The 13,152-nt window shown below is 33.4% G+C and overlaps 1 protein-coding gene across 1 annotated transcript in view; it reads right to left on the bottom strand.

Annotated features, from left to right (window-relative positions):
- The window catches only part of LOC129005582 (guanylate cyclase 32E), a 152,018-nt gene that overhangs the window by 112,121 nt on the left and 26,745 nt on the right, over window positions 1-13,152 (bottom strand). The window lies entirely within an intron of this gene.

Here is a 13,152-nt window from a genome sequence, read left to right as displayed (position 1 = left end):
TTTTTAAAAACACAAACGAATGACCTTGAACATCATAATATGATCATCCATCGTGACGTCAGCTCAAATCGAACGCCATTTCCGGATTTTTACGTCATTTCCGCCTTATGCCCTTTAAACTAATTAACTTTGTAACATCTGCTAACATCTGCCCGACAGCTGTTCGCGATAGGTCCACCAGTTCACCACTACTTAAAATACTATGGGAAGGGAGGAAAACAGGTCCGTGACGTAGGAAGTAGCGAAGGAAGTAGTAAAGGCGAGTTGTCCGGGGTATGGGATCTGTTTATGACCATTAGATTAAGGTATTTGCAATCCTAAAATGCTATGGCAATGGAGGAAAACAGATCCGTGACGTAGGAGTGGTGAAGGTAGTAGTAAAGGGAAGCACTCCGGACTGTGGCAACTGTTTATGACGATTAGATTAAGGTATCTTCAATCTTAAAAATGCTATAGAAAGGGAGGGAAACGGGTAAAGGCGAGCTGTCCGGAGTGTGGGAATTGTTTATGACGATTAGATTAAGTTATCTGCAATCCTAAAATGCTACGGAAAAGGGAGGGAAACAGGTCCGTGACGTAGGAAGTGGTTAAGGAAGTAGTAAAGGCGAGCTGTCCGGAGTGTGGGAACTGTTTATGACGATTATATTAAGGTATATGCAATCCTAAAATGCTATGGAAAGGGAGGGAAACAGGTCGGTGACGTAGGAAGTGGTGCAGGAAGTAGTAGAGGCGAGTTGTCCGGAGTGTGGGATCTGTTTATGACGATTAGATTAAGGTATCCGCAATCCTAAAATGCTATGGAAAGGGAGGGAAACAGGTCCGAGACGTAGGATGTGGTGAAGGAAGAAGTAAAGGCGAGCTGTCCGGAGTGTGGGAACTGTTTATGACGATTAGATAAAGGTATATACAATCTTTAAATTCTATGGAAAGAGAGGGAGACAGGTTCGCGACGTAAGAAGAGGTTAAGGAAGTACTAAGGTGAGCAGTGCGGAGTGTGGGAACTGGAAACCGTTTGTAGCAGTTAGATTAATGTACCTGCAATCCTAAAATGCTATGGAAAGGGAGGGAAACAGGTCCGTGACGTAGGAAGTGGTGAAGAAAGTAGTCAAGGTGAGCTGTCCGGGGTTGTGGGAACTGTTTATGACGATTAGATTAAGGTATCAAAAATCTTAAAATTCTATGGAAAGAGAGGGAAACAGGTCCTTGACGTAGGAAGAGGTAAAGGAAGTAGTAAGGTGAGCAGTGCGGAGTTTGGGAACTGGAAACCGTTTGTAGCAGTTAGATTAATCTACCTGCAATGCTAAAATGCTATGAGAAGGGATGGAACCATGTCCATGACATAGGAAATGGTGAAAGAAGTAGTAAGGCTTACAGTTCAGAGTGTGGGAACTGTCTTTGACAATTACATTAATGTATCTGAAATCCTTAAAAGCTGTGGGAAGAGGGGGAAACAGGTCCACGTGTAGGGGGTGGTGAAGGAAGTAGTAAAGGTGAGCAGTGTTGAGTGTGGGAATGGATTAATTTATCCACAATTCTAAAATGCTATGGGAAGAGACTGTAGACTGTAGGTTAAAACTATTACGAAGCACGAATCGATATATATTTCGATACATGCAATAGTTTACAATAGACATTTACAAATAAGTTGAAAACAGCTGATTTTTACTCCATAGAGGCTAAAAACGATTTTTATTCCGTAAAGAGTAAAAATGCTACTTTTACTGCTACATACGATTGTTTTTACTGCAGTATTACAAAAACAAAATATTATGAACCCTTGATGACTCCGCTCAATATTGTGGATGCCTCTGCGAACGCCACCTAGTATTTAAAGACGCACTACGCTCTATCGTCTATAATATCAGTTGCGAAAATAATAATTTATTTTTTAGTTTGTGATCGCGGGACAATCGTGCTTGCTCTAATAACTCATGAAAGTTAAGTGCTGTCACAGAGAATTTATCATCTCCAGCTGAGGATTTAATGCCCTTGTTGTCGTTCAAAGTTTTGAAAGTAATGACGAAACTTTTGACATTATATTTATAGTAACATATTTTCTAAGTTTTCTTTTATTTTTAGTAATACTTCTTTATAAATTTGATTAAAGAAAAAAGTGTTCTATTTATAAACTAGTAAATTAGCATATGGGTGTGACTATGTATCTAGAAATGCTTTCGATGTGCACATTTATTCATGGATAAAAGACCAATAACGTGTTAACTAATACAGTACGATAGCATCTTTAATGTAAATTCTCAATACAACGATACTGTACACTAATACAATTAATAAAAACATGAAAGTGGATAAACATTCTTATTACGCGTAATTTTGTATATATCCTATCGCAATTCTTGGAAAAAGGTTTTCTATGACTGGATATTATAAATCATTATTGTTTACTGAGTTACATACAAGCGTGTGAGTATATTTCAAAACCTTAGTTTAAGACTTTACTACTTTTGTAGTTTTAATTGTGCATCGGATAAAATTACTGTATGCCATTTTTCACGTGTTATACGAAACCTCAATCATTACGTTTTTAGTTTATGTCTTTTTGGTTAAGTATGAATTTTTCCACATTTCCCCCCAAAGAAGCTAACACAATCCTTGTTTTCATTAGGCTACTATTCGTTTGTTTGCCTGTTTCTCTGAACGGTTCGTTATTGTATGGGTTTTACACAAAGTCGTGATGGAACTTAATTTCCTTGTTTCTTTTAAAGTAAACATTCTTAAGGAAGGCTAAAAATCAAACGCATAATCTTTCTGGTGTAGGATTATTATGATTTGTTTCTTAGGAATAGTATAGAACGCCCTTTGTTGTGAAGTATGTTTATATCCTATCTTTCTAGTGATCATAGTATTGGTAAAATAGCTATGAAATATAACCAAATGAAGTGTATGTAATGACACTTATTACTTTCATCATACCCACTATTCATTAACACAAATATTCCAATATTGACAGAAAATTGTTATTGTATTTTGCACATGATTGGCAGTTGCTATGTCTCCAGCAGCAGTTTTGTTAAAAATATAACATTTTGCATTTATACATAGGAACTACTTTTCTCATACCAGTTTATTTTTCGCCCGCTATGGATTATACGGAGATACACACTCATATCCATGAGTTCGAACGATAGCTGTTTTTGGTTTCCAGAGACGTAGGAAGACTAATAATCATTACGTACCAAGGTCTACCACCACAACTGTGTACGGTAAAGGCTTATCTATGTGAGGGAATAAACTGGATAATCATTATTTCCCGGTTAACGGAAACAAGATGCGCTTGTATCAAAAGACGCTTTTTCATTCCAGGAATTATTGGATTAATTTAAATACCTTTCAAACATTTCGATGAACTTTTGCCAGTAACGAACGTTTTTTGTAGTTCGATGAAATGCCAGTAATTTTAACTGTAATATTACATCTACTACTTAAGATAATCTGAAAAATCAATATCATAGAGGAAGGTATTCAATTACTATTAATACAAGTTTTCAATAACAAATACCAGGAAATACTGGCATTCCTACAACAGGCAGGTAACACGAATGTATCATACTTTAGGCTCCACAATAGCGAGGCGCATAATCCTTGAATTCAATATAAAGATACACATACCTTACAGCATACCATGTTCAATCTATATAAAACAATTTTCCTTCCTACTTTGAATCATTACAAGCCTAGAAAAGCTTTCAAATATTTGGGCTCTTCTCTTGATATATCAATAAAAGCAAAGGGAGCAGGAAACCCACTGGTCCGACACTATCCGACACCACACAATTGTGCTGGGCCGGTACAGTTATACTTTTTGGTCCTAGGTTCTTCATGGAACAGCGAGGAAGAATAAAATATAAGGTATATGTTTGACGATTGAACTGTATTGATTAGAACCATTGCAGGTACAAGTTGCTACAAGTACCCCAAATTTGATCAACTTTACAAAGATAATTCGCACATATATAACTAGTTAATTTGAGTCAAAAACACTTACGTACATACATGTTATAGTAGCGCAATGACCGTTTATATTATTTGACTGTCTCTCGAATTCCAACAAGACTGTTATTATTATCGCTACAAAATATTAAGAATAACTTAATAAATAAACAGTTTTCTTTTAAATTGGAAAACTCTGAATAATCCTCTTGAGTAGAAATAAGGTTTTTCAAAGAAAAGATTAGGTCTTTCACAGCAATTCAAATACTAGCATCGGAGAATTACTTTGAATTTTTTTATAAACCTTGTACCTCTGAATATATTATGTATTTCATAATCTTTAGCAAGCTGATAATTTTTTTCCAGAAAAGAAGAAAGTGATGAATATAATAATATGCAAATATAAAAACAAAATTCCTGGCAAATGGAAACATCAACGAAACATAACATTTATTGAATAACAGAGTACTGTATGTATTACATTTCCCACTGACATGCAATATATTGCAAAGAACATTTTAATAAACAAAAACGCCCATAATAATTAATACTCATAATAAAACCATAGATGAAGTAATATAATATTATATTAAAATTATATTACTTCATCTATGATAAAACTACTGTATTGTGGTAGTTATCATCTTTATTTGTAAACGAGGGAAGACGTGCACAACTTGCGAATTTGTATGGGGTCCGATTCCGAGGCAAAACGAATTATGCAATAGGCCTACTCTCTTACTTTTCTTGGATTATGTTTGCTTGAGACAGTTAGTAGTTGAATAAAACTACTAACTTACAATAAATAACACCCCCGTCACAGCAAACCTAGCGAATTCCCATTTGCCTGATTGGATTTTCAATTAAATCTATTTAAAAAACATTTTGTCTAACAAGTACCTAGGTTTGCTGCTACAGGGAGGGAAATAAAGTGTTTTTTTTTTTATAAAATAGCTTAGTATAAAAATAGCAATAGCTTAGTATAAAATAAGTTAATTTGCTAAGTTTGATCAAGATATATCAGTAAACAAGCAATCTACAAAAGTTTGCTTATTCTCCACAAGAATAGCATGGTAATTTTAAATTTAATTTTTTTTTATTTTTCAATGACCAATAACCATATAAAACCACTTCAATATACTAAATTTTTTGTTTTTTAAGCTCTAAAAATGGTACTAAGAGAAATTGGGAATTTTTTTTGAGGGTCAAAAATGAGAAAAAAAAAATTGTAGCTCATTAACCCCGTAAAACCTAGTTCCCATAGTATAGTCCGATAATGCTGGTTCGCGCACTTATATCTTACTAATATTATAAATGTGAAAGTTTGTGTGTTTGTTTGTTTGTGTGTTTCTTTGTTTGTGTGTTTCATGTTCAATCACGCATAAACCACTGGACGGTTTGGGCTGAAATTTGGCATGATGATGGCTTACATTCCCGATTAACATATAGGCATATTCTTATCTCAAAAATCCTTTCGGGCTCCACCCCAGTGGCTCTGTGATTCCCCATGTTAACCTTATGAGTATTCATATTTAAAGGGAATCAAAGAATTTAGTCATCTCCTTCAACTAAAAAAGTCGGTTCTATGATATGGAAACGCATTAAAAAGTTATAAGATTTACCAACAGGGTGCAGCACTATATTCTTTTTGCATTTATGAAAACAGCTAATTTGAATAAAGCAGCAACAAAAAACTGTGATTCGCAATGAGAACTGTCAAAGTAGGATTGTTTACAGTTATGTTTATGTTTTTCATTTCATGAATAATTTCTGATATTTTGCGAATTGTTGATAATTTATTTTCCTCTATTGTTTAGGTGAAGTGGTAGAACATTATGGCTATGGTAGATGTGTAATACTATACAGGGTGTCCCGGAACTCTCTACCAACTCTCTACCACTTTCAGCATGCGCTGCAACTAATATCCGGCGGTCACGTATCACTAAAACTGCCATATCTCAGTTAATACTCGTCTGATCTTAAAGATTAAGGTGTTGATCGATTTGTAATAAAATTGCTTTAAAAAAGTTATTCTTGTAAAATATTTGTAACATCAACGGTCTTCGAGTAATTTAAGAAACAAAATTTTAAACAGCCGCCATTTTGTTTTATAAATTTGAAAAATCGTCATAATTTTTTTGTAGCTTTGTCTAGTTGTCATAAATGTTTGTGCAAAGTTTCAATTTCGTATGTTTAACCAATTTTCAGAAAAAAATTAATAAGTGAAAAAAACAAAATGGCGGCTATCTGAGTAAGTAAGGACTTCCGGACAATTTAAATATGATATTTAGATATGTTTCTTACCCAGGAACAATGCCCTAAAATATTGGTAGAGAGTTCCGGGACACCCTGTAGAATACTGTAAATTTAAAAAAGCAAATTTTTATCAAACTGTGTCCTCCCTTATTGCAAACGCAAAGCTTGAGTATAACTTCAATAAGCATTTTATATTTATATTCCAACCCCGTACGAAGGACGGGTACTCTGCTAGTATATATATATAAATGTATAAACATTTGTACGAATATGGTTTTTGGCCTCTGAGGACATCACAATGAAAAGGAAATTGGTCCCGGGCCCAAGTCTCACCATGAGACCTACAGTAATAGCTACTTAAGGGAAATTCGCTAAACATTGTTGCTATTAGATCTACAACATAAAGAGTTAGCTTATGTAGCAATTAACTTACCTTTAATCAGGTAAGTGCTGTAAAACGTAGCCTATTTCAAACACATTATCGTAGAATTTTGTCTCTAGTTAACGAGGGTCTAACATTTAACAGAAAGATTAGCCTTTTACATTTAAATCTATGTTTCTAGCCGTTACAAAGAAAGTTTCTAAGCATAACTGAATCTTTGAAAGCAAACTTGATAAAAATCAAACGCTAGGAGAGGGGGCGGAATCCGAAAGAAATGACCGTCAAGTAGTACGGATGAAAAAAAGAAGTAACAGAGAAACCCCTTGTTGTGTTGAGTATATAGATGGATAGATGATATTAAATATACGGATAGATATGTTTGAAAACCCACGTTTAAAAACGTGTTTAACCCCTTCATTACTTGCATGTTAAGTAAGCCATTGTTCGTAAAAGATAAACATAGAATACATTTAAACAACAATCTCACTAAGGAAAGTAGTGATTAACGAGAGATCACCCTGTGGTCCAAAAATTGACCAATTGGTATGTATTGTGTACTTAAGTATGTATTGTGCAAACTTCTCGCACGCTGTAAATAAACATGTGATTGGAATTTCTTCCATTTGTTTTGATTTTCTGTTAATATTTTGTTCTAATATCGTCACCAACATGGCAACCCATATGGCCCATGTAAAAAAAAATTTATTCATTTTTGTGCTTATTTTTTAGTCTATTTAAATTTATAAAGGGATTCTACACATCTACAGGCAAACATATTTCTAACAGTATGCGTAGATTTTCTCTGCGATGCACAGGAGCTGAGAAAAAAAGGTTTTCAATAAACATGCTTGTCTATTAATATATAGAATAAATATATAGATTAGCCCCATGTTTAATCTCCGTAAGAAAAGTTTGATTTACATATTTTTGACCCAATTAACATATTCTCAAAATGCAAATAAAACCTGCACATATAGGACCGATAAACTTTCTTTTGGTACAACCCGCGTGTAAATTGGTCCAGTAGTACGGTCAGGGTGGCTGTAGTAAGCTTAAAGATTTGGCCCCATGTTAAAATACCACAAGAAAAGTTTAATATCCATTGTGGACCAAATTAACATAAATATTTTCATAACACAAACAAAACCTGCACGATATCTTTTGGTTTCACTCGCGTGAAATTCTGTCCAGTAGTATGGCCAGGCTAGCTGTCATAAGTTTTGAACAAGTTTTTAAACATATAAGGTACTGGTAAATTTATCTGAGAAGCGGGTAAGATCTTGTTACGCTCATTCAAAGTACCCCTTTGTGTCTGGTGACACGTGGAGTCATATTGCTTAAGCCGGAAGCTGAGAAAGAGGAATAATTAGCATCATAGTTTCTCTTAACTACTACTCATATTCAGTCGGACGTCGAATGAAGAAACATGATCGCTATTTATTGAGTCATAAGCATGTTTTATGGCGCTCCAGCGAGATCAGTATTTTTACTGGTTAATGCTATAGCTTCTGGACTTTTCAGGACTTTAATAAGTAAGGGATCACTATGGTCATACTAAAATATTGTGGGTGAAATTCGGTTCAAAATATACCCCTGTAAAGTCATTGTTTAGTCACTACTTGCTCTATTCTAAATATCTGCCTTGTTTTCTTTTACGTAGGAATTTTTTTCATTCAAGACTGGTTACTAAACTATAGTAAATATGATTAAATAACATCTTTTCCATAAAGCTCAAATTATTTATTCAAATGAGTCTTATGGCGCATCACTAAAAATGCAGATTAATAGGCAGTTCATGTTTAGTGTAGAAATAAATACATAAGAAGGTAAACTAGGATTACAGAAATATTTTTTACTTGAAAGTGAACTAGGCCTATGGAGGCACGAATATAAATTATTGGGGTACATTTTTTTAAATTGTGTATTTTCGTATCTAATTATTGGTGTATACAATCGTTAGGTATTGTAGAGTTGGACGCGCCGGGGCTGGTGCCAAGAATCTGTCATTACCACGTTATGTTATATACAAGGTTGGAGTCTCTTGATCGTTTTAGTCAGTTCTCCGACCCGTCCCGCCTACTAACGCTTCTAACTTTTACAGTTTCGGCATGTTTTAAAGAAACTTGGATGCACCGAAATGGGACTTTTTCAAATTGCACCATTAATTTAAGATCACATACTACAATACTAACAAACTTCAAGTCTCTAGCACGTGTCTAAACGATTCAATAGAGCATACCAAACTCGATATTTCAATCTTATTCCCCATAAGAATAATATAAGGCTCATAAAAGTGGTAAAACCTTTCAAATTTTGGCATTAAACAATGAAATAAATTAATAATATTTGAAAAAAATACTTAAATGAGAAAAATAGCGAAAACCGTTAAATATTTGAAAGAAATTTACAAAATTTTGGAAGTAGAGCGTTTTTTTGAAGGTGAAGGAGTGCGATTTTCGAAAAACGCCTAGAGTGTTTTGTATAAAACTTAAATCCTGTCCATGAAAATTCTTTTAAAACTTTTCTAGCTATAGCCTCAAAAAAAGTTTTGTGGTTTTTAGATGTTCACTATTTTGGATTTTTGGGGGGGTTAAAATTTGAAAATGGAACTTTTGCAAATTTTACCGTTAATTTAAGATCCCATACTACAATACTACCAAATGTTTACATTCACTACCAGCTATTGCAAAAAAACACATGTATGGAAATATGTAAAGTTTCCCAACATAATAATTTAGCGACTGTAATGAATTAATGACTAGTTTACTTGGACGCTTCTGACAAAACTTTGATAGGTTTCTATGCTATTTATATTTTATTTTACTGTAGATTCATAAATCATATTACATGGTAACTATTTGTTTGTATGTATTCCAAATCGTATCAGTTTTCATGCCTCAGGTTTTTTGTGATGAAATGATTAGTAAATTACCTCTCTCATGTTGTTCAATATACTTTTATAATCCAACTGATCCAGAGGCAAATTTTCATCAGAGTTCTATCAAAGCTGGATACAGATGTAATCTTCCTCAGGGATGATTAATGAGAGGACAAAAGAGTTTTGACAACAACATTCCAAAGAACGGGTGAGTGTCAAGAAAAGTACAACCGCAAATTCAATTTAGCATTTGTACAAAAAGAACAAACATAGTTAAAATAGCAGACAAAAAATAAAATTATCATACCATACATTCATTGAACATAATTTTATATAACTTCACCTTGAGAAACTGTTAAATTAAAATGTAAAGTAACAATTGTCACAGTACTATTCATGATTGTTTTGGTCAGGAAATCAATCACATGCTGTGAAAGGTATGAATTTTTTATAAAATGCTCTAATATTAAAATAATGATTACCATTTACTAGTATTTTCTGGACATATTTCCAGAACGAGTTTCAAGTGTGCTGTGGCTACCAATTTGGCAACTCAAATCCGAGCCCTGGGGTACCAGTCCGGTACTATATTGGCAAGTCTACTGACTAAAGTAAGACTGTTCTTATTTATATTAGAAGTAATTAGTTACAAGAAGTAATGTACTTAGAAGGGAAGAATTTGATTTAATTAAATGTCATGTATATTACTATGAAGATCATTGATTGCTCACCATTTAACCAATTGTAGTATAGCCTATGAATATCTGAAGAAGAAAATAATATTTAATATTTAAAAAGGCTAGACAAGGCAAAATTAAATAGTAAAGTACTGTTTGTCCCAAAATTGGCATATAATTGGGCAAAGTGATACAAGGGGAACCAACACTACTGCTATCTTAAACATCTTATTAATTACCCTATATCATCAAGTGTTTGAACAAAAAGTGCAAACTATGCAATTAATCATTTTACCATCAAATGCAATCACTTGGTTCAAGGCTTGCGGTACACCATATAGAGTATGATGGTACTATCTTTCTGTCAAGTAAAATGAGTTTTAAATATTGTTCCTACTATTTAATAAGCTTTAAAATATCTAACTAAATATTCCTTCATTATTTAATACTTAATTGTTCGTACTCGCAGTATTTTGAATAGTTACGCCTGAAGTATAATTTAGATAAGATAGATTTAGATAATAAGATATAACCTAAAACTCATTTGGTTATATCTTATTGTTAAATTATTATGTCTTTGTCAATTAAATATTCATAATTACCCTCAGGGTGATAGTTTTCACTAACTTATTCGTAGATTGTTTAAAAGCTTTTGAATTAAAATAGGTATTTCTGATTTATTTGCAAAGAAATAATTAACATTTGCCCCATAACGTTGCACAATGTGAGAAAGCATTGCACGTATTTCAACACAATATAAATATATTTATTGAATTATATGTACTCTTAGGTTGAGTAAATGCTTTTAACTTAAGGTATTTATACATTAATTACAATAAATGAAAATGGTATTCAATAATTTAAATAATTTTATTTATAACTAACGTTTGTGTTATCTACTACTATTTTTACAGTTTCTACTAACATTCAATCACCAGGCACGGCAAAGAGCTGGTGTTGTCTAACAGTTCTAGGTCGACAGGTAACCTGGGTGGTGGGTGAAGACTCTGATTATTGTTCAACCTTAATTTAAATGGCATTATAAATACCAGTTTAAACTATTTGAATCGTCGATTTTTAAAATGATTCCATCGTGGCTGACTGGTATCAATTCAGTACAGTGTAACTACATACAGTACATACTACATACATGTAAAAACCGAATACCATCAATCCCTGAAAGACATGTAAATCCCTGAATATTTGGACGAATACCTCTAACTGGCACAATTATTTTTAAGTAGCCTTATAAGATTATATTATAGACTAGCAGCTATACCCGTACATTGCAAAGGGGTCAGTATGCAAAAGAGACACTGTTGGTTCTTTAAAAATGCTTTAAAAATTGTTTCACACCTACCATATAATTTATAAACGAAATTGAACTGTATTAATTAAATTGAGAATGCTTCGTGTTTGTTAACTCAGACTGCTAAAACTGATTTAGTACACCTAGAACACAAAATCAATGATAGATTTTAAGGTATAATCAAATAGCATGTTGAATGGTTTGTACTGTAAACGAAAAGCTATCACAATAGTTCCAAACCTGTCAATAGTGTAATTTTCTAACATCAAATCAAATCAAATCAAAATCTCTTTATTCCTGAATAAATGTTACATATTTGTTACAAATTGTGTATGTACAGGAAACATTATTCCCAAGTAGACTATTCGTCTGTGTTTGGGAATGAGTTGCTAATACAGCTATACACAGGTCCATAAACATTCAGGAGTACTTAGACAATGATGATAGTAAATAAAAAATATATATAACAAAATGAAGAGAAAAAAAACCTAATTGCATCGAAATATCCAAAACTCAAATTTAGTGATCGTAAGTGGTATTTAGCAATGAAGGAACAAAAGTGATTTGGTGATGCATGAAACTGCACAAAATTACGAGTACAACGATTTGAGTAACCCTTCTGATTGCTCCCTACCGAGATTTAAAAGCCAGCTCATGACTCAAACACAGCGACGCTGTCACTCTCCGCCTCTCGTATATGTGAAGGCAAGTTTCTATACAATGTATGACAAACGTAAAAAGGTATAGTTTTAAGGGTTGAATGGGAAAGTCTGGGAAAAGAAAAGCCGAAGTTAATGTAACTTCTAGTCGAATAACGATGTTGATCAGGAGAAAACCCGAACATTTATTAAGTTTTATGAAAATAAGAAGATTTTGTATGAACAATTGGCGAATGTTTAAAACTGGAAAGTCGCAAAGCAGTTGCAAGGAAGAAAATCTAGAGTTTTTATTTAAAATAGTTTTTATAACAGATCGTTGAACGATAGAAAGTGGTTCCAGAACAGTGGGAGGGCACCACCCCAAGCCAGGATACCATACTGCAACACCGACTGCACGTAGTCAAAGCACATATTTTAGTGAAACGATAATCAGGCAAATGGAAATTCGCTTAGTCTGCAGGTTTGCTGCGGCAGGGGTATCTTAGTACTGTTTACACAAAAATTATATCTAATAAATAATTCTCATAAAACTCAGGATAGAGCCTAGGTTCATACGGCAATGATATAGAATCTTAATTTTATTTCTATATCGATGAATAATTTCTTTTACGATGATTTATTCCCTGTATAATATTATTACAACATTTCACAAATATCAGAACAGACTCAGTATGAATTATAAACATAAAAAAACTACGTAACTGAAAGAATCCTATACTAATGACATTAACATATGGTTTTACAGTTCCAATGTTAAGTGATGCTTACATTCGGCGAGTGACATCGTGTTTTATGTTTATGATGATCCCTACCCTTTCTGTTCTAATATCCGTGCAGTATTTAAAATGTTTGAACTAGCTGTGTGGAAATGTGAAATCAAATTTAATTTGACAGTCTGCTTGTTTACATTTCAACTTTGTAAGATTGTACTTTGTTACCATGGAGACCAATCAATATTTACTTTAAAATCAAATCTCTCAAACCTCAGAACTTTGAAAGCCCGTGGGGCAGAGTCCTAGGTCAAACGAAGGGGAAATAGTTCT

Source organism: Macrosteles quadrilineatus, unplaced genomic scaffold (assembly GCF_028750875.1).
Source record: "Macrosteles quadrilineatus isolate MER2022 unplaced genomic scaffold, UCM_ALF_1.0 Scaffold_1__1_contigs__length_201487025, whole genome shotgun sequence".
NCBI classification, from domain to species: Eukaryota; Metazoa; Arthropoda; class Insecta; order Hemiptera; family Cicadellidae; genus Macrosteles; species Macrosteles quadrilineatus.
This window is presented reverse-complemented; position numbering and strand designations above follow the sequence as displayed.